The 19,215-nt window shown below is 44.7% G+C and overlaps 1 long non-coding RNA gene across 5 annotated transcripts; it reads left to right on the forward strand.

The window, feature by feature from the left end:
• Positions 1–87: 87 nt before the first annotated feature.
• On the forward strand, positions 88–13,052 carry LOC103691076 (uncharacterized). Of its 5 annotated transcripts, none has more exons than XR_010059960.1 (4): positions 88–3,081; positions 5,194–5,320; positions 7,645–7,847; positions 10,174–13,018. It is a non-coding gene; the product is annotated as an uncharacterized LOC103691076 (long non-coding RNA). The 5 variants fall into 5 exon arrangements; XR_010059964.1 differs by lacking the exon at positions 10,174–13,018 and adding an exon at positions 8,078–8,843; XR_010059965.1 differs by lacking the exon at positions 10,174–13,018 and adding an exon at positions 8,078–8,843 and having other exon boundaries at positions 3,076–3,214.
• Positions 13,053–19,215: the final 6,163 nt, after the last annotated feature.

The following is a 19,215-nucleotide window of genomic DNA, read 5'->3' on the forward strand; positions in this document are numbered from 1 at the left end:
GACCTGTGCTCGCCCTAAGGAAAAACTGGCTCTTGGCTCTGAGAATCTCAGGGTTAAGAAGTCTGATATGGGAGGGAAGCATGGCTGAGTTTGCTTAGTTCCCTTGGATCGGGGCTGTTCCAGGCGATTGTTTACCTATTTATGGTGGGGATGGTCCTCCGAAATCACAAACTCTTGGTAGCAGACAGAAAGAGGAGTTAACACGAATACATGTGTATAAGAGAACGAGACTATGGGGTCAGGGTGTGGAGTTTATGAAGTTTAGAGACCTCGAGAGTCAGCGACGTTTAAGACTGAATTTGCAACCACGTTTGTGACCATGGCTATATGTTCTCAACAGCGTTTCATTACTATCCAGTTTTGTCAGAAACATGCCTTTGTCTGTACTTCGTAGCCTCCTTGTTCTGACCGTTGGTGTTACTGATGACCTAGGATTGTAAACACGATTCCTGGGCAATGTCTGCATACTAACTAGATCCCAAGGAAACGGAACCATTTACTAGTCAGCTAGACCCTTGTACCAGTTAGCCGTTCTCCCTCCGTCCTTCCCTTTGCTCCTCGCATCGTTCATTATCTAATAATCTAATTACAAATGATATTGGGAGACTTTGCAGCTGCTTGCTAGACATTGCACGTCTTTGGAGAAACGTCTATACAAAATCTTGGCTCGTTTTTTAAATTCGCTTTTGATTGTCTTATTAGCTGGAGTTTTTCATATATTTCAGTCCTTAGTGGGCATTGGGGATGTAGCCAATGTAGCAGCAGAGTGCTTGCTTTGTATGCATAAGACCTAGGATCCACGAAAGAAAAACTTAATCACCACCGGGAAGGGGAACTTTATTTGATATATATTTTACGAATAGTGTCCACACATGCTGTAGGAGTAATCTGTCTTTTTATTTTCTTGATAATACTGTTTAGCGAAGAAGGTTTTTTGGGGGTTTTTTTGGTTTTTTTTTTCCGGAGCTGGGGACCAAACCCAGGGCCTTGCGCTTGCTAGGCAAGCGCTCTACCAGAAGGTTTTTTTTTTTAAGGTTTATTTCTGCTTCATGTATTTTGAGTATTTTGCCTGCAGTACCTGCATACAGTACACAGGGAGACCAGAAGAGAGCATCCGATTCCCCGAAACTGGAGTGGCATGTGTGCTTGCGAGCCACTCCCTGAGAGACACAGGTCCTCTTCAAGAGCAACAAGTACTCCTGACTCCTAAGCCATCTCTCCAGGCCCTGCTTTAGATAATATAGTGCACATAGTTCCTTTATCATAGAATTTAAGCGACATTATTTTATTTCACATAGAATATAGAACTGAAAGCAATAGTTTCTCTTTTCCTTGCCTAGTATTGTTGCTGTCAAACAAACTTCTTGAATTTGCCATCGATCGACGTGTAGACCAGACCGGCCGCAAGCTCAGAGAAATCAGCCCGCTTCTGTTCCACAGGTCCAGCACACACCACCATCCCACCTTAACTTTTATTTTCTGTCTGTCCCAGCACCACAGATAGCTTCTCCCATACAGTGTTGGCTCCTAATCAGCCACCACAGAGAAGAATTCCATACACAAACACGTATCCGTTATCCTAATCTTTCAACATCTGTCCGACTCAATAATTCTCCACAAATCCGTTCCTACCACAGCACATTTAAACATCATGAATATCATACATACTGTAAACACAATCACTCACACGTGACTCCAGAAATGTTTGCCTAACCCATCACATCACGTTTTCCAGATACACTCACAGACACACCAAAAGACAAAGAGAGTTAAGTATTATTCTCAAGTCGAGAAATTTTTCCTGAAGAAAAATGCTATGTGCTTGAATGAAGTATAGAGTCAGGTGAAGACGATACGGAGGACTTGGCTGGGTGGCAGAGTGATTGCCTGGCACGCTTGATGACCTGGGTTCCATCCTGCATAAAGATCTATGGAGGGACTAGAGAAAAAGCTCAGCAATTAAGAGCACTCTGGGAACCTCCTCTGGCCTTTCCTGGTAATCAGGCATACTCATGCTATCTACACATACATAGATGCAGGCAAAAGTAAAAATAAATATATTTTCAGTTTATTTTATGTGTATGGGTGTTCTGCGCACACGCGTGAGTGCGTGCGTGCGGGTGTGCGTGTGTGTGTATCTACATATATGTGGCTTGGAGGTGAGAAGAGACTTTGGGACAGAGACTTGTCAGTCCAGCTGAACTCCACGGTATTATGGTCCCTTCTGTCTGGACTACATTTCCCAATGGCACCAGCGAGAGCTGGGCCGTCGCCCCTTTGTGTCCTCCGAGAACCCTGGCAACAGAGGAGCTTCTTTCCCGCCCCCACCCCTTCCTACCCCGAGGCTAGATTCCAATTTAAGGGCAGCGGGTGTGGCAGCCTGAGTGGAGGAGATTCCAGAGGCTTCAGGGAAGAGGCGAGATCTTTCTGCAGTTCCTTCTGCCTGTAGGGAGTGGTCAGCGTGTCTCCGAGACTCTGGTCTTTAGGTCCTCTGGGCGTCCCTGGGAGTAAGAGAGTAGTTGGTACAGTTTGAGACTGTCACCAGATGTGAACTATGCCTGGTCCCTTTCTCTTTCCCACTTGTTTACGGTCGTGGAGCCTCTTTGTGACCAAGATGTGAGACCGTTGTTAGGGATGCCAGCCTATGGCACCAGAGCGTCTGAGACTTGGAGGTATAGGAGAGGGCTAAACATCTGATACCGTGTACACCCACGGCCTTTAACTGTGGCACGTGTGCGACAGTGGCTGGCAATATGTTTGAGACTGTGAGGGTCCTGAAACTTGTCACCCAGTATCTTTTCAGGCTAAGTGGTGACAGTATGCTACGAGTTTCTGAATCACTCTTCTGATGGAGAGGATGATTAACGCTTATTTAATCTTAGTGACTTATTTATTCAAGGTGTATCTTTATCTAAACACCACGCATCTCTTTATCTGTAAGCTGTGTAAATTTGCTGCCCAAGTAATAAATTGGAAATGAACTTAGGCATGGATTATATCGTGTGCAAACAAATCGCTACGTCTCCGTCTTGCTCTGTCTACTGAAGGGAAGGTTGGGGCCGGAGGAAGAAACATAGAATGGTAAGTGATGTGGATGCTGAGAGAACGCCTAGTTTGTCGTGTTCTTTTCCCATCTCAGTTAGCCGGGATTGCCTTACTTAGGAAGAGTTGAGAGGAAAAATGGCGGCCGGACTTCTTAAAAACCGTGTACCAGGTGAGCTGGTGTATTCTCTCTCCTTTAATTGCCTTCCCACCTTTCAAAGTGAGCTGACATCAACTTCCCTACTGCTGAAATGATTTTGGGAATCCAGCATGTGGCTTCCAAAAGCCCTCTGCTGGGATTCCTAATTCACTCAGGATAATCCAATGGTTTACATACATTCCTGGCTGTCTCGATTGACTTTATCTTAAGTTCTCTTGCTCTGTGTGAAAGTCATTCAGTCAGCTCACTACCTTAAATTTTTTTAAATACAATTTGTAAATTTTTGTCTTTATCAAAAGGTTTTTTTTTTTAAGTATATGTGTGTTTATCTGTGTGAGTGTATGCCACCTGTGTGCCACTGCCCACACAGGTCAGTTCCTCCAGTGCTGAAGTTACAGGCACTTGTGAGCCACCTGACCTGAAAACTGGAAACTGAATTTGGATTCTCTGCAAGAGCATAGCAACTATGACCCACCTCCCCAACCTCATATACATTTGTGGGGTTGTTTTAAAGATTTGTTTATTATATACAAGTACACTGTAGCTGTCTTCAGACAGACCAGAAGAGGGCATCAGATCCCATTACAGATGGTTGTGAGCCACCATGTGGTTGCTGGGATTTGAACTCAGGACCTCTGGAAGTGCAGTCAGTGCTCTTAACTGCTGAGCCATCTCTCCAGCCCCCTCTTTTCGGTTTTGAACTGTCATCTCCCATGTGCATTGTGGGTATAGTCTCCTGACTTGGCTGTCTGCTTCCATTCTCCTGGCTTTCAGCCTGCTTCATCCCCTCTCCGACAGCGTTAGGCTTCTTAAATTCTCCTGCCCTATACCATCATCATCCATGTCATCCCCAACCATGTCATCACAGTTGGTTGACTCTACGTCCGGAGAGGCTAAGCACATTATCATCATGTGTTAGGGGACAAATGGACTGTGAATTTGGGATTTAAGCCGTTTAAAATGAAATACAATACTAGCAATCAAACCCAGGGCCTTGGGCATGAGGGGCAAACGCTCTCACCACCGAGCTGCCTGCAGCCAACCTTGTGGTTATTTTCTGTTGATCGTACAGACTAACGAGAGGGTGAGGGCTAGAGGGGATTGCTCTTGCAGAGATTTCCCGTTGCTATGTCAGGCGCTCACAACTGCCAGTACTCCAGCTCTAGGGGATTTCTGGGACCCCCTTCTGGCCTCCACAGGAACCTGCACTCATGTCCACACAGGCACAGTTAAAAATAAATCACGAAAAAAGAATGGAAAAGTATGTATGGCCTGTTGTTGTTGTTGTTGTTGTTGTTGTTGTTGTTGTTGTTGTTGTTGCTGTTGTTGTTGTTGTTTTGGGTTTTTGCTCCTGGAGCACAACTGAATCGTAGCTTAGCTCCAGATCATTAAGAACTCTGCCCTGCCCCCTACAAATGAATTGCCCCTAGGAATGAAGCTTCCGTTTCTGTACACAAAGACAATTGGTTCTGTCCAGTTTAGCACAATTTCCAGAGCTGTGCCAAGTGAAAATGGGCCATTTTCATCCCCTTGACCTTCTTGAAATGTTCAACCCTTCGTGCATTCATTCATTTATTCATTCATTCATTCATTCATTCATTCATTCATTCAGATTGTCCAGTGAGTATCTGAATGCCTCATGAGTGCCAGTACTTTTGTATCACTGGGTACTCAGTGCACTTGAACATACATACGTGCATACATACGTGCACACATACATGCATACATACAGCAAGGATAGCTAGACCAGTAGGGAATTGAGGTAGGAGTGCTATTCAGAATGATCTGAGAAATACAGAGGCCATGAGAAGGAAAATGGCTGACCTATTTGGGGCTGTGGTATCAGGGAGCGCCTTCATATTCCTAATAGGATAGAAGAATGATTGTTAAGGCTGATGCTTGAGGAGTGAAGTATCTCGTGCCTGGTGCTGAGTAGATGGGGTGAACATGGTGGGTGCGGAGGTTAGTTCCTTTCCTTTCTCTTACTTCAGGAGATGGTGACCTTCAGAGATGTGGCAATAGACTTCTCCCAAGAGGAACGGGATTGCCTGAATCCTTCTCAAAGGCATTTGTACAGTCATGTGATGTTGGAGAGCTATAGAATCTTGGTGTCTCTGGGTGAGTATGCTGGCTAGTTTTATGTCAACTGGACGCAAGCTAAAGTCATCTGAGAGGAGGGAACCTCAACGAAGAATACGATTGGGCAGCAGGCAAGCCTATAGGGTATTTTCTTAATTATTGACTGATGGGGGAGGACCCAGCCCATTATGGATGGTTTTAGGTTCTATAAGAAAGCAGACTGAGGAAGCCATGGGGAGCAAGCCAGTAAGCAGCACCCGTCCATGGCCTCTGCATCAGCTCCTGCCTCCAGGTTCTCACCCTGTTTGAACTCCTGTCCTGACTTCCTTCAGGATGGATGACACTGTTGAAGCATAAGCCAAAAAAAAAAACACCTTTTCTCCCTGTCTTAGCCAATATCCTACTGCTGTGAAGAGACCCCAGGACCCCTGGAACACTTATAAAGGAAAGCATTTAATTGGGCCTGGCCTTACAGTTCCACAGATTCAGTCCATTGCCATCACAAGGCACACAGGCAGACATGGTGCTGGAGAAGTCGAGTGTTCTATATCTGAACCCATAGGTGGTAGGAAAGAACAGACACACTGGGCCTGGCTTGAGCTTTTGAAACCCCAAAGCCCATCCCCAGGTGATACACTTCCTCCTACAAGGCCACACTTTCTAATCCCCCTCAAGAAGTGCCACTCCCAGATGACCAAGTATTCAATATATGAGCCGGGGGGGGGGGGCATTCTTTTTTTTTTTTTTATAAGCTTTTTTTTTTTTAAAGATTTATTCATTTATTATATAAGTACACTGTAGCTGTCTTCAGATACACCAGAAGAAGGCATCAGATCTCTTTACAGATGGTTGTGAGCCACCATGTGGTTGCTGGGAATTGAACTCAGGACCTCTGGAAGAGCAGTCGGGTGCTCTTAACCGTTGAGCCATCTCTCCAGCCCGGGGGGGGGGCATTCTTATTCAAACCACCACACTCCCCAAGTTGCTTGGGTCACGGTGCTTCCTTACAGCAACAGTATCCACAAGTAAGACTGAAGATGTCTTCCCCTTGCCAAGTGGGACTTTATTCATAAGGGACTTTGTGACTGTCACTGTGAATATTTTGGTAGCATAGGCATAGTTTGGGTGAGTGTTTGCCGTGATGCTAAATCATGGAGTTGGTGGTAGTGGGCCTATCGTTGGCCTTGGCCAAATGTTTCATAATCCCTGGTGTTGTGTTTCATTGGTTTTGGATAGGAGCAGTTTCTACACATTTATTTACTGTGTGTTGGCAGAGGCTTGTGGCAGTCAGAAGACAGTCCTTCAGAGTCAGATCTCTCTACCACATGTGTCCTGGTGATCAAACTCAGCATCCTCCTTTGTCAGCAAGTGCCTATCTTGTGGCCCATCTCACCAGCCCTACCTTTTTGTTGTTTTTTGAGGTTTTTTAAAAGGTTTATTTATTTCATGTATGTGAGTACACTGTAGCTGTCTTCAGACACACCAGAAGAGGGCATAAGATCTCATTACAGATGATTGTGAGCCACCATGTGGTTGCTGGGAATTGAACTCAGGACCTCTGATGAGAAGTCAGTGCTCTTAACCACTGTGCCATCTCTTCAGCCCCAGTCCTGTGTTTTTTGAGACAGGATGTCTCACTGAACCTGGACCTCACTGGTTTTCTAGGCTGGCTGGGCAGTGAGTTCCAAGGGTCTGCTTGTCTCTGTCTCTCATAACTGTGATGACAGCTTTTTGCATGGGTGCCTTTCTGGCTGAGCCATTTCTTCAGCCCCAGATATTATTTTATTATTATTTTTTCCATATAATATATTTTGATCATGTTTTCCTCTCCCTCAGTTCCTACCAGACTCTTCCCTCTTCAATACCCAATCAACTTTATACTTTTTCTCTCTTTCAAAAAACAAAAAAATCAAGAAACTAAGAACAACAACAAAAGAGTCACAAAAACAAAAACCAAACCAAACAGCCAAAAGATCAATAAGATGGGCTGGAGAGATGGCTTAGCAGTTAAGAGCAAGGACTGCTCTCCCAGAGGTCCTGAGTTCAAATCCCAGCAACCACATGGTGGCTCACAACCATCTGTCATGGGATCTGATGTCCTCTTCTGGTGTGTCTGAAGACTGTTACAGCATACTCACATACATAAAATAAATAAATAATACTTTAAAAAAAACTCAATAAGACAAAAAAAAAAACCAAAATGAAACAAAACTACATTTTGTAGTATAAATTGCATTATTTCATGTTTTTCATGCTGGTCAACTACCCCTGGGTGTGGGGCCTGCCCTGCTGTGTCGTTGATACCAGATGCAAGATGTGGGCTGCCCTCAGTGTAACTATGTCATTTCTTTTCACATTTACAGGCCTTTGCTTTTCTTTTTTTTTTTTTTTTTTATTAACTTGAGTATTTCTTATATACATTTCGAGTGTTATTCCCTTTCCCGGTTTCCGGGCAAACATCCCCCTCCCGGCCTTTGCTTTTCTAAGCCAAGTGTAATATTCCTGTTGGAACAAGAGAAAGAGCCATGGAGAGTGCGGACAGAGCTGACGGGCAGTTTGTCCACGGGTGAGTGCAGAGGAAATGGACAGGCAGCCACCTCTGATGTGACTGCTCAACCTGACTCAAGACAATGTCTCTCTGTTCTTTTGTGTGGCGTGTTCCCAAATGCGTGGGCCTGAAAGAAACTGGGCCTTCGAGGTCACAATCCCCACGATCACCTGACTCCTCTGTCGCCATGCTCTGCCTGTTGGTCCCATAACTCACTTCACCATTGTCTGACTCCTGCTCTTTCTCAGGTCCGCAGTTCCCTTCCAGTTTGGAAATACTCTTTCCCTGATTTGATGAACTCCAGGCCCACACCGAGAGTCAACAGAATCCAGGCTCAAATCCTGACTCATGTAGTGAAATCCTAGAAAAGTTGCCTAATCTCCATTTTGTCATACCTAGAATAATTCTCCTGAAGTACCTTGAACCTTGTATGCTGTGAACTCAGTGCTGTTCGCTCCGGTTAGTGTTGGCAGTGTATCCACAAATGCCTGGTCTTTCTGTCAGTCAGTCCATCCTCTTCTGCTCCTCCAATCAATACCAGCGTTACTAACTAGCACCTCCCACACCACTCCTTCCTGTCTCCTCACCCCAAGGTACCATACATGTGTTACATGTGTGTACAGAAAACCACACTGTTGGTAGGCTAGCAGCAGAGACAGCTACAGACAGCATGTATGAAGCGAAAGTGTGCCGTGCTGGAAACCCAGAAACAGACAGAATTCTGGGTAGTGGGAAGATGGACGGTTTTTAAGGAAAGCAAAGGTGAGCAGCTAACGAACAACGGAGGAACAAAGGAGTAAAGCTTCCGGTGTGGTGACCTCGGAAACCCTGAGGAGGAACGAAGGACTGCTTTGTTGTTGTAAATACCTTTCCCAACCCCATATCCCAAACTGCCTTAGCCAGGGTTAGGTTCACATTCAGTTTTCTGAGAGGAAATTTTCATGGGCAACTGTTGTAGTAAACGATGCTGAATTAAACTTAGTGTGCTGCTATTAAACAGATCACTCACGTAAACAACCGTTGTCACATATATGGAGTTTGGAAGAAATTATTTTATTTTTGAACTTTGTGTGTGTGTGTGTGTGTGTGTGTGTGTGTGTGTGTGTGTGTGTGTGTGTCTTAGTCACTTTTCTATTGCTGTGAAGAGACACCATGACAACTTATAGAGGGAAGAAACAGTTTATTGAGGCTTACAGTTTCAAAGGGGAAGTCCATCACCATTTTGACAGGGATAAAGGCAGCAGACAGACAGGCATCGATGCTGGAGCAATATCTAAAAACTTACATCTGATCCACAAACGGGCACAGAAAGAGAGGAGAGAGAGAGAGAGAGAGAGAGAGAGAGAGAGAGAGAGAGAGAGAGAGAGAGAGAGAGAGAGAGAACTAACTGGGGATAGTAGTATGGGTTTTTGAAACATTAAAGTTCACCCCTAGTGATATACCTCTTCAAACAAGACCACACCTCCTAATCCTTCCCAAACAGTTCCACAAACTAGGAACCAAGCATTCAAATAAATGAGCCTGTGGGAGCCTTCTCATCCAAACCACCACAATGGAGTGTGTGTGTGTGTGTGTGTGTGTGTGTGTGTGTGTGTGTGTGTGTGTTACATGTGTTCAAGTGCTGGAGGAGGTCAGAGATACTGCATCCCCCGGAAGTGGACCAGTAGTAATCCTGGATACTTGGAACCAGTCTTGGATTCTCTGAAAGAACCGTAAATTCTCTTAATCACTTGAGCCATCTCTCCATTCAGTATATGAAGTTTAAATCTCTTGATCATTCTGTAGAAATACAATTTATAACAAAACAAAATGTAAAATAAATAAATAAATCACCAGTGCTGTGTTAGGACCTTGAGGACCTCTGTGTTCAGATACATGACTGCCCGTCCATTCCCTTTTCTACAGCATTAGTACCTTCTGACATGCAATAGCACTTTCTTACTCGCTTTTGTCTCGTCTAAGAAAATAAGATCAATGAAGGCAGGCGGTCATTGTCTCCTGATACTAAAAGCATCCACAAGAACATCCGATATTAGATAGTTATTTTTCAGTGAATGTTCTTGAATGAAGCGGTTATGGGAATACAGACTATTCAGTTATACTCACAGCCAAGTCCGGTCATAGCCACAGTTCCTCTCGCCGGTGACACCCCTTACTGGTTTCCATAAAGTTCTAATCACTCCTCACGTGACCTCATGACCGACATTCAGTTTGTTATACTCTTCAGGGCTTTGAAAGTCAATGTTCCATTGGGTTTTGTTTGGTACTAAGTTCGCAGACAGACTGTCATGGCCATGTTCTCTGGATACATAATGAAGAAGACACTTTTTATTATTACTTTTAGGCTGGGAGCCTGTGTATGAGACTGAAGAGTTAATCCCAAAGCAGGAACTCTATGAAGAAGAGTCATCCAGAAAGATAATAGAAGAACTTAGAAGTCTTGGCCTGGAGTATCCCAGTTTGGTGGGAGAATGGAGCCAGGGTCATCATTTCAAGAGGCAATACGGGAATTTAAAGGTTTGTCTCGGGGCTGGAGAGATGGCTCAGCGGTTAAGAGCACCGACTGCTCTTCCAGAGGTCATGAGTTCAATTCCCAGCAACCACATGGTGGCTCACAACCATCCGTAATGGGATCTGATGCCCTCTTCTGGTGTATCTGAAGACAGCTACAGTGTACTTGTATATGATAAATAAATAAATCTTTTTAAAAAAATAAAAAAAAAATAAAGGTTTGTCTCGAGGAAGAGACCATTGCTGTTGAAGCGTTCATTAATAAGAGATCTTGGGGAAGTTTCCACCAGAACACATTGCTTCATACACGACCGACAAGCCCAGCAGAGAACACGGCACATGAAGGCACATTCCAGAAAAGCTTGAAAAACGGCTCGAAGTTTCTCAAGCCCAAGAGCATCTGCACAGAGAAGAAACAGCTTAAATGCAACGGTTGTGAGAAGGTTTTTAGCCAGAGCTCATCCCTTGCTCTCCATCAGAGAATCCACACTGGAGAGAAGCCCTATCGTGTATAGAATGTGGGAAAGCCTTCAGCCAGAGATCCAACCTTGTCCAGCACCACAGGATTCACACGGGAGAGAAACCCTACGAGTGTCAGGATGTGGGAAGGCCTTCAGCCAGAACGCACATCTAGTTCAGCACCTGCGAGTTCACACTGGAGAAAAGCCTTATGGGTGTAAGGTGTGCAGGAAGGCCTTCAGCCAGTTCGCCTACCTGGCTCAGCATCAGAGAGTTCACACCGGGGAGAAGCCCTAGAGTGTGTGGAGTATGGGAAGGCCTTTAGCAATAGGTCATCCATTACTCAACACCAGAAGGTTCAAAGCGGAGAGAGACCTTATGAGTGCAGGGTCTGTGGGAAAGCATTTAGCCTTCGTGCATACCTTACTGTGCATCAGAGAATCCATACAGAGGAGAGATCCTATGAATGTAAGGAATGCGGGAAGACCTTCAGCCAAAATTCCCACCTTGCTCAACATCAGAGAATTCATACTGGAGAGAAACCGTATAAGTGCCAGGAATGTAGGAAGGCCTTCAGCCAGATTGCCTACCTCACTCAGCACCAGAGGGTTCACGCTGGGGAGAAGCCCTATGAATGCAATGTTTGTGGGAAGGCCTTCAGTTACTGTGGATCCCTTGTCCAACATCAGAGAATTCACACAGGAGAGAGACCCTACGAATGTAAAGAATGCAAGAAAACCTTCAGGCAACATGCACATCTCGCTCATCACCAGAGAATTCACATCGGGGAACTCTTACCACCCAATCCAGGCAATCACCAAGTCCTGTAAACTCATCTCCTAGATATTTCTGGAATTTATGTTCCTTTCTCCATCTTTAATGTTAATTATTACTGTACAGTTTTCATGGCTTTTCTAGTGTCCATTATTACTGTCTTCAAATCTATTTCCTATAATAGGCACAACATTATTTTACTTTGAAGTGGGATCTTGTGTAGTATAAGCTGGGCTCAGACTCACATTTACAAAATAGAAAACCCAGTGTTGGGCCATAGAAATGAAAATACCAAAATCCCACCAGCACTTAGCTCTCTGCTGGTAGAGAATTAACAGTTGAAAATACAGACGGAGCTGGAGAGATAGCTCAGCAGTTAAGAGCACCGACTGCTCTTCCAGAGGTCCTGAGTTCAATTCCCAGCAACCACATGGTGGCTCACAACCATCTGTAATGAGGTCTGATGCCCTCTTCTGGTGTGTCTGAGGACAGCTACAGTGTACTTATATATAATAAATATCTTTAAAAAAAATACAGAGAGACACACCTTTATACAGTTGGAGGAAGGTCACCCCAACAGATGGAAGGGGGGGCATTTAAAAATAAGCAAACATGGGGTTGGGGATTTAGCTCAGTGGTAGAGCGCTTGCCTAGGAAGCGCAAGGCCCTGGGTTCGGTCCCCAGCTCCGAAAAAAAGAACCAAAAAAAAAAAACAAAAAACAAAAAACAAAAAAAGCAAACATAGCCAGTGCTTCTCCGTCTATCTAAACTGTTCATAATAAAGAAAAAACGGTATCTCTGTGGTGTTTGCTTCCTTGCTCCAGCTGTGTCGTTGCTCTCCTCATACCATGTCCTTCAGAAAAGAGGCTCACACCAGCCTCCAGGGGCTACCACTGTTGACAGCTGCCTCCAGGGGCTACCACTGTTGACAGCTGTAAATAAGCCAAGCCCGAGTAACAGCCGCCCCTACATCTCACCCCTCGCTGCCCGCTCCCACCAGATCCCCACAAAAAAGACGACTCTCTCGTATTTGAGTGTTCCGAGAGTCTATATTCAAGGTTGGCTCAGCTCTGTAATCCCTGCGCTTCAGAGGCTAAAGCAGAAGGATTGCCACAAGTTTGAGAGTCGTCTGGGTGACCTAGCAGGCGAGCCAGGGCTGTATAGCAAGCCTGGTCCTCCGCTTCAAGGAAAGAAAGAGAAGGATGGGGTGTTCATTATCCTCGTCTCTGCTTCCCCTCGGGACACCATCTAACCAGACAGGAGACCTGGACAACAACGGAGGAAAGAAGTAACACGAGGGCAGTCTTGGGAGCTGACCCTGGTGCACTCAGGCCAAGTTCACCAGCTTTGCACAATGTCCAGGATCGATGTTGCAATTGGGAGTGGGTGCTCGTGCCGGTCTCCAGCCTTAACTGTCCCTGGCTTTGTCACTCATGAACTTGATCTGCCTTGATATATTATTTTTTAAAGATTTGTTTTATTTATTATATATAAGTACACTGTCTCTGTCCTCAGACACACCAGAAGAGGGCATCAGACCCCATTGCAGATGGTTATGAGCCACCATGTGGTTGCTGGGATTTGAACTCAGGACCTCTGGGAGAGCAGTCAGTGCTCTTAACCACTGAGCCATCTCTCCTGCCCGCCTTGATATTTTTTAACCTATGAAGGGAAGAACCTCTTTTTGATCAGTTCCATCGATGCTACCCTTCTTTGCATTTCCTCATAGCTAAGCAACAGTAGCTATGGGGGTGATAGGTTTCCACACTTTCTTTGCACATGGTAACTTCTTGGCTTCTGTGTCCAGTCCTCTGAGATGATGTATCCAGTGGGTATCCTTAATGTGTGCAGTCAGTCACTCTTCCTGGGGCTTAAACTGGGTGGTTTCACTGAGTCTCATGTAGTTTGCAGTTAAAACTATTGTGCCAGCTTGATGTACTGGGACTAGGATTACAGATATGGGGGCATACACCTGTAATCCTAGCTCTTTGGAAGTGGAAGCATAGAGATCAAGGGTTCGAGGCCAGCTTGGGTTATACTATATCCTGCCTAAAATGAACAAAAACAAATGCATTAAAACAAACAAACTAGAGCGCTTACCTAGGAAGCGCAAGGCCCTGGGTTCGGTCCCCAGCTCCGAAAAAAAGAACCAAAAAAAAAAAAAAAAAAAAAAACAAACAAACAATTTGGGCTGGAGCGATGGCTCAGTGGTTAGGAGCACTGACTGCTCTTCCAGAGGTCCTGAGTTCAATTCCCAGCAACCACATGGTGGCTCACAGCCATCTGTAATGGGATCTGATGCCCTCTTCTGGTGTGTCTGAAGACAGCGATAGTGTACTCATATATAATAAATAAATCTTTTTAAACAACAACAACTAAAAACATATGATGGCCAACCTCACCCTCTTGGCTGCTGGACCACTGTGTTGTTCCTGGAGAAAGAATAGTTGGATTCCTACATTTAAAAGTAGCTGTGCTTGGAGTTTCAGGGGTAACTACTTTTCTTGCCCTACAATAGCCAAATTCCCTGGCCCAGCAAAGAATTTGTTGTACATCACAATTTTGAACTCCCATCAAATGGCCACCAAGCGGGCACAGCCATCATGCCTGCATAAAAATAAAAGAAGCATGGAATGCCCAGAATCCCATCCACTGGAAAGCTTCAGAGTACTGGCTGACAACCTCAAAGTCGAGACTGAGTGTGCATACCGACCTCAGGATGGGAAGAACATACACACCAGGGCGAAGCTGATCCTCAAGCCAATTGATTTGGGGTTAAAGATGCCCATTCAGGGTAAATAGGAATGTTTAGTGAATGGAAGCAGTCAAAACTTAGGACCTGTGTTGAATGCTGACCTAGGACTATGGTGGCCCACATGGGTCAGTTATGGGTACACAAAATGCCAGTGTTGGGGAGAGCAGCAATGGTGTGACTGGGCGGGCGTCTTATCTGGGTGCAGGGTCCATTTCGGTGGGCACACATTTGTATGGATTAGTGGCAGATGCTCTGTAAGCTGGGAGTGTGTAGGTAGAGGAGGCCTTTTTCAGTTCCACTTGCAGAATAAATAAGAAATGAGACTTTTTTTTTCTTTTTTTTTTTTTTTTTTTCGGAGCTGGGGACCGAACCCAGGGCCTTGCGCTTGCTAGGCAAGTGCTCTACCACTGAGCTAAATCCCCAACCCCAGAAATGAGACTTCTATAAAGTTTAAAGCGTTAGACCTTTTGATGGGGCAGTCTCTCAGCTAGCTACTAACTTAACCTGACTTCTCAGCTCTTTACCTCTCTGTTCCAGTCCGGTCTCTCTTCTGTTCCCTCCCAGGTCTGCCTCTCCTTATGACCTTCCTGTCCCTCTGCCTGCCTGGAGCATCTGACTCTTATTTCCTGCTGCAGCTGTCTGTATTATAGCCAATCAGCAGTAGACAATACCTGGGCCTTCTCTTTGGTTGCCTAACGCATTAAGAGCTGTCTGACCTTCATGTTTTGGGCAGGTGTGGAAGGACAAGCATTTACAGATAGAAGACCTAATGATGGGCATAGAAGTGATAATTCCCTGGGACTGGAGAGATGGCCTAGTGGTTGGGAGCACTGGTTGCTCTTTCAGAGGTTCCGAGTTCAATTCCCAGCACCCACATGGCGGCTCACAACTGTCTGCAACTCTAGTTCCAGGGAATCAGACGCCTTCAAACACTAATACACATAATATAAAAATAATTTTTTTTCTTTTTTTCAGAGCTGGGGACCGAACCCAGGGCCTTGCACTTGCTAGGCAAGCGCTCTACCACTGAGCTAAATCCCCAACCCCAATAAAAATAATTTAAAAAAAAGAAAAAAAAAGAAATGATAATACCCAAATCCTGCCAGCACTTAGCTCTCTGTGGATATAGAATTAATAATTGAAAAAATTCAGAGACACACATTCATACAATAGGAAGAAAGGTCTCCCTAAGAAAGGTCTCCCCAACATGTGGGAATTAATAAACCAGGCTCTGTGAAATGTCATAACCGGCAGTGTAAGATAATTGGTTACAATGGTCTTCATGGGTCTGGACCATGTATGGTTTTTCAAAGGCATGGAGTTGGGCAGCATGGGAAAGTCAGTGATTGGTGCTTCTTGGTAGTTCACTAAGGTCGATCTGCGGACAGTGGTGATTTGTCTGGGGGTTGCACTCAGCCGGTAAAATGGTCCCTTGGTGTGCAGGATCGCCCTGTGTTCTCCAGCGTGAATCAGCCTGATGTTGTGGGACATGCTTATGATGCCATCAGCTGGAAGGAGGAGCAAGAGGACCAGCAGTGCAAGGCTTGGTTTCAATAATGAAAACGATTGTCAAGCCCCTCTTCCAAGAAAGAAACACATCCTGCCACCAGAGCACTCTGGCCCTTAACACACTGAGGAAGCAGGTGATTTATATAGTAGACATTCTCATCTCAAGAATATGTGACGGTTGGGGTTTGGGGATTTAGCTCAGTGGTAGAGCCCTTGCCTAGGAAGCACAAGGCCCTGGGTTCGGTCCCCAGCTCCGAAAAAAAGAACCAAAAAAAAAAAAAAAAAAAAAAAAAAAAGAATATGTGACGGTGATCTGGGCCTGGGACTTTAATTCCTGCACTGGGGAGGTAGAGACAGGCCTCTGAGTTTGACGCTAGCCTGGTCTACAGAGTGAGTTCCAGGATAGCCAGGACTATACAGAGAAACCTTGTCTCAAAAAACTCAAAACCCAAGAAAGAGCTGGAGAGATGGCTCAGAGGTTAAGAGCACTCACTGATTATTGATTGCTCTTTCTCCAGAGGTCCTGAGTTCAATTCCCAGCAACTGCATGGTGGCTCACAACCATCTTAATGAGGTCTGATGCCCTCTTCTGGTGTGTCTGAACACAGCTCAGTGAACTCATAAATAAAATAAATCTTAAAAAAAAAAAGCTCTAATGTCCCCATATATTTTTAGATTCATACTTGTCTTTGTCCTCCTTGGTGATGTTAAGCAAAACATTCTCTTTCTTTGTAAACAGGGTTTAATAATTGCATAACATCTTTGCATGCATTGCCTCTAATAATTGAGGAGTCCATTCCCTTCAGATCCTTCGCTAGGACTTTGGGTATTAACTGAACTTCTGGACATCAGAACAGGAATAAGGCATCAGTGTGCAGGTCGAGGCTGGTCCATCACTGGGTACCAACTGGTGGTTAAAGTGAAGTTGTGATTGGGTGTCACTGGCTATTTGACAATCAAATTGTATCAGTGAGCTTTGTAGTGGCAGCCAGTAATCCTCCATGGGTCGGTGGATACATGAGCATGACAGTGACTGAAAGAACATCTAGATATCAGAGATTGCATATGTGTGACTAAAAAATATTATAGGGGTCACCATGGTTTGTTGTTGAATAGTTTAATCCCAATCAGGGGTTTTGACCCCACCTTTGACCTTTTAGTTCTGGATAAAAGACACATACAACCTTTATATTTATAATAAGTCGCAATTAGCACAGAGCTGGGCAGGTATCTGCCCTCTATGCTATTATGTTTATTTTCCAGTCAATAACCCCATTATATGATTTTCTATGTTTTGTCTGGGCTGCTCTTAACTCCAACAAGCCAACCCATGTGGCCATTATTGTATGACTCACCTAACCCATGGTAACTTTCTCCTCCGTTCATCTTCTTTTTCTCTCCCTTGTGATTCTACTCTGACCCCAAACCCCCACCCCAAACCCTAAACCCTGCTTATGTCTCTTCTGCCCAGCTATTGGCTGTTGGCATTTTTATTTACCAATCAAAAATAACTTTGAGGAAGGTCGCATAGGGTCAAATGCAGATTCTCTCATCTCTGGAAGAACCAGGTTTTGGGGGACAGAACTTAGCATTACAATACCTTGGTGGGAACTTAGTGCATTTCTCTAATGTTTCCTTTAAGGTTCTCTGACCTGCCAATCACTGACGGCATCCCAACACCGAGCGTCGTCATTCCATAGCAACCAGGACGCATACGATGTTGCCAGTGCTTGCAACCCAGTACGTTTACTGAGTAAGGATCTAGACTGAAATTTTGGAAGAGCAAACCGAGTTTGGAAAATACTTTTAAATACTTATCCTATGTAAAAAAAAAATTATCAAGCGGGGAAAAAAACTACATCTGGGCTTTATAGTGCGTTAGGAGATTTAGCTCAGTGGTAGAGGACTTGCCTAGGAAGCGCAAGGCCCTGGGTTCAGTCCCCAGCTCCAGGAGAAAAAAAAAAAAAAAAAAAAAGGAATCATTCTGTCTTATGTGTTTAATATGTGGCAAGTTGGACCTTCATGAATCCGTTTCTTCTGAAGTTCCAATAAAACAATTACCATAATGAGCGCAAATAGAAAAACTGAAAGCAACTCATAGAAACGTTTTTTTTTTTTTTTTCATTTAAATTAAAGTTGAACCAGGAACTGGAGCAATGTCTCCGCGGTAAGAGCACTCATGGCTCTTGCAGAGAGCCCAGGTTCCCTTTCCATGGCCCCTGTGAGAACCTCCTTCTACAGAAGAGCAGCGGAAACAACCAGCCTCCTGGGAGTGAGCAGCTACTGGATGCTCAGGTTTCCCATTCGCAGCTGACTCTTAGTGGGTTAGTTGGGCAACAGGCTGTAAGTCATCACAATAATTCCCCCAATACAGAGAGACATTCCATGAGTTCTATGACTCTAGAGAACCCTGACTAATCCCGGGAGTCATTCTCTTCATCGGTGCAGCCACATATCTTCAATTCTTTCCAGTCTACTTAGAATTAATTACATCATTCCACTTTATATAGGATGCAAAAAAGTCATTCACAAGATGGAGAGATCTTCTGTTACTCTGTGTCAGCTGCTCTATTTATTTAAAGTGTACTAAACTTTTTTCTGTTTTTTAGAGATTTATTTATTTATTTATTATATATAAGTACACTGTAGCTGTCTTCAGATACACCAGAAGAGGGCATCAGATCTCTTTACAGATGGTTGTGAGTTACCATGTGGCTGCTAGGATTTGAACTCTTAACCACTGAGCCATCTCCCCGGCCCCTAAACTTTTTTTCTTAAAACAACAACAACAACAACAACAGGGGACTGGAGAGGTGGCTCAGTGGTTAAGAGCACTGACTGCTCTTCCAGAGGTCCTGAGTTCAATTCCCAGCAACCACATGGTTCACAACCATCTGCAATGGGATCTGATGCCCTCTTCTGCTGTGTCTCATCCATAAAATAAAATCTTTAAACAAGGACTGTCATCGAGATCTTCCAGAACATCCTTGGTGCACACAGGTCTGCCTGCAACCACCTCACCCGTGCATTGCTGGGTCATGCCATGGCTCACAGCCTCTATATACTTACTCTCCTGCTGTTACTGAGTAACTTGTGGCCTTTGAAATCACAGTTTTGGGGGCTGGAGAAATGACTCTAGGGCTAAAAGCATATACTACATTTGTAGAGGCCAAGTTTTGTCCTCCGTACTTATGCTGGATGGTTCAAACCTGCCTGCAACCCCCGCTCTCGAGGAATGTGATGCCCCGGGCTTCCACGGGCGTGTATACTCATATCCACCTACCCACATGAGACGCAGACACATACTTACAAAAGATAAAAATCATTCTTTTTTTTTTTTTTTTTTTGGTTCTTTTTTCGGAGCTGGGGACTGAACCC

Source organism: Rattus norvegicus, chromosome 1, assembly GCF_036323735.1.
Source record: "Rattus norvegicus strain BN/NHsdMcwi chromosome 1, GRCr8, whole genome shotgun sequence".
In the NCBI taxonomy this organism is placed as follows: Eukaryota; Metazoa; Chordata; class Mammalia; order Rodentia; family Muridae; genus Rattus; species Rattus norvegicus.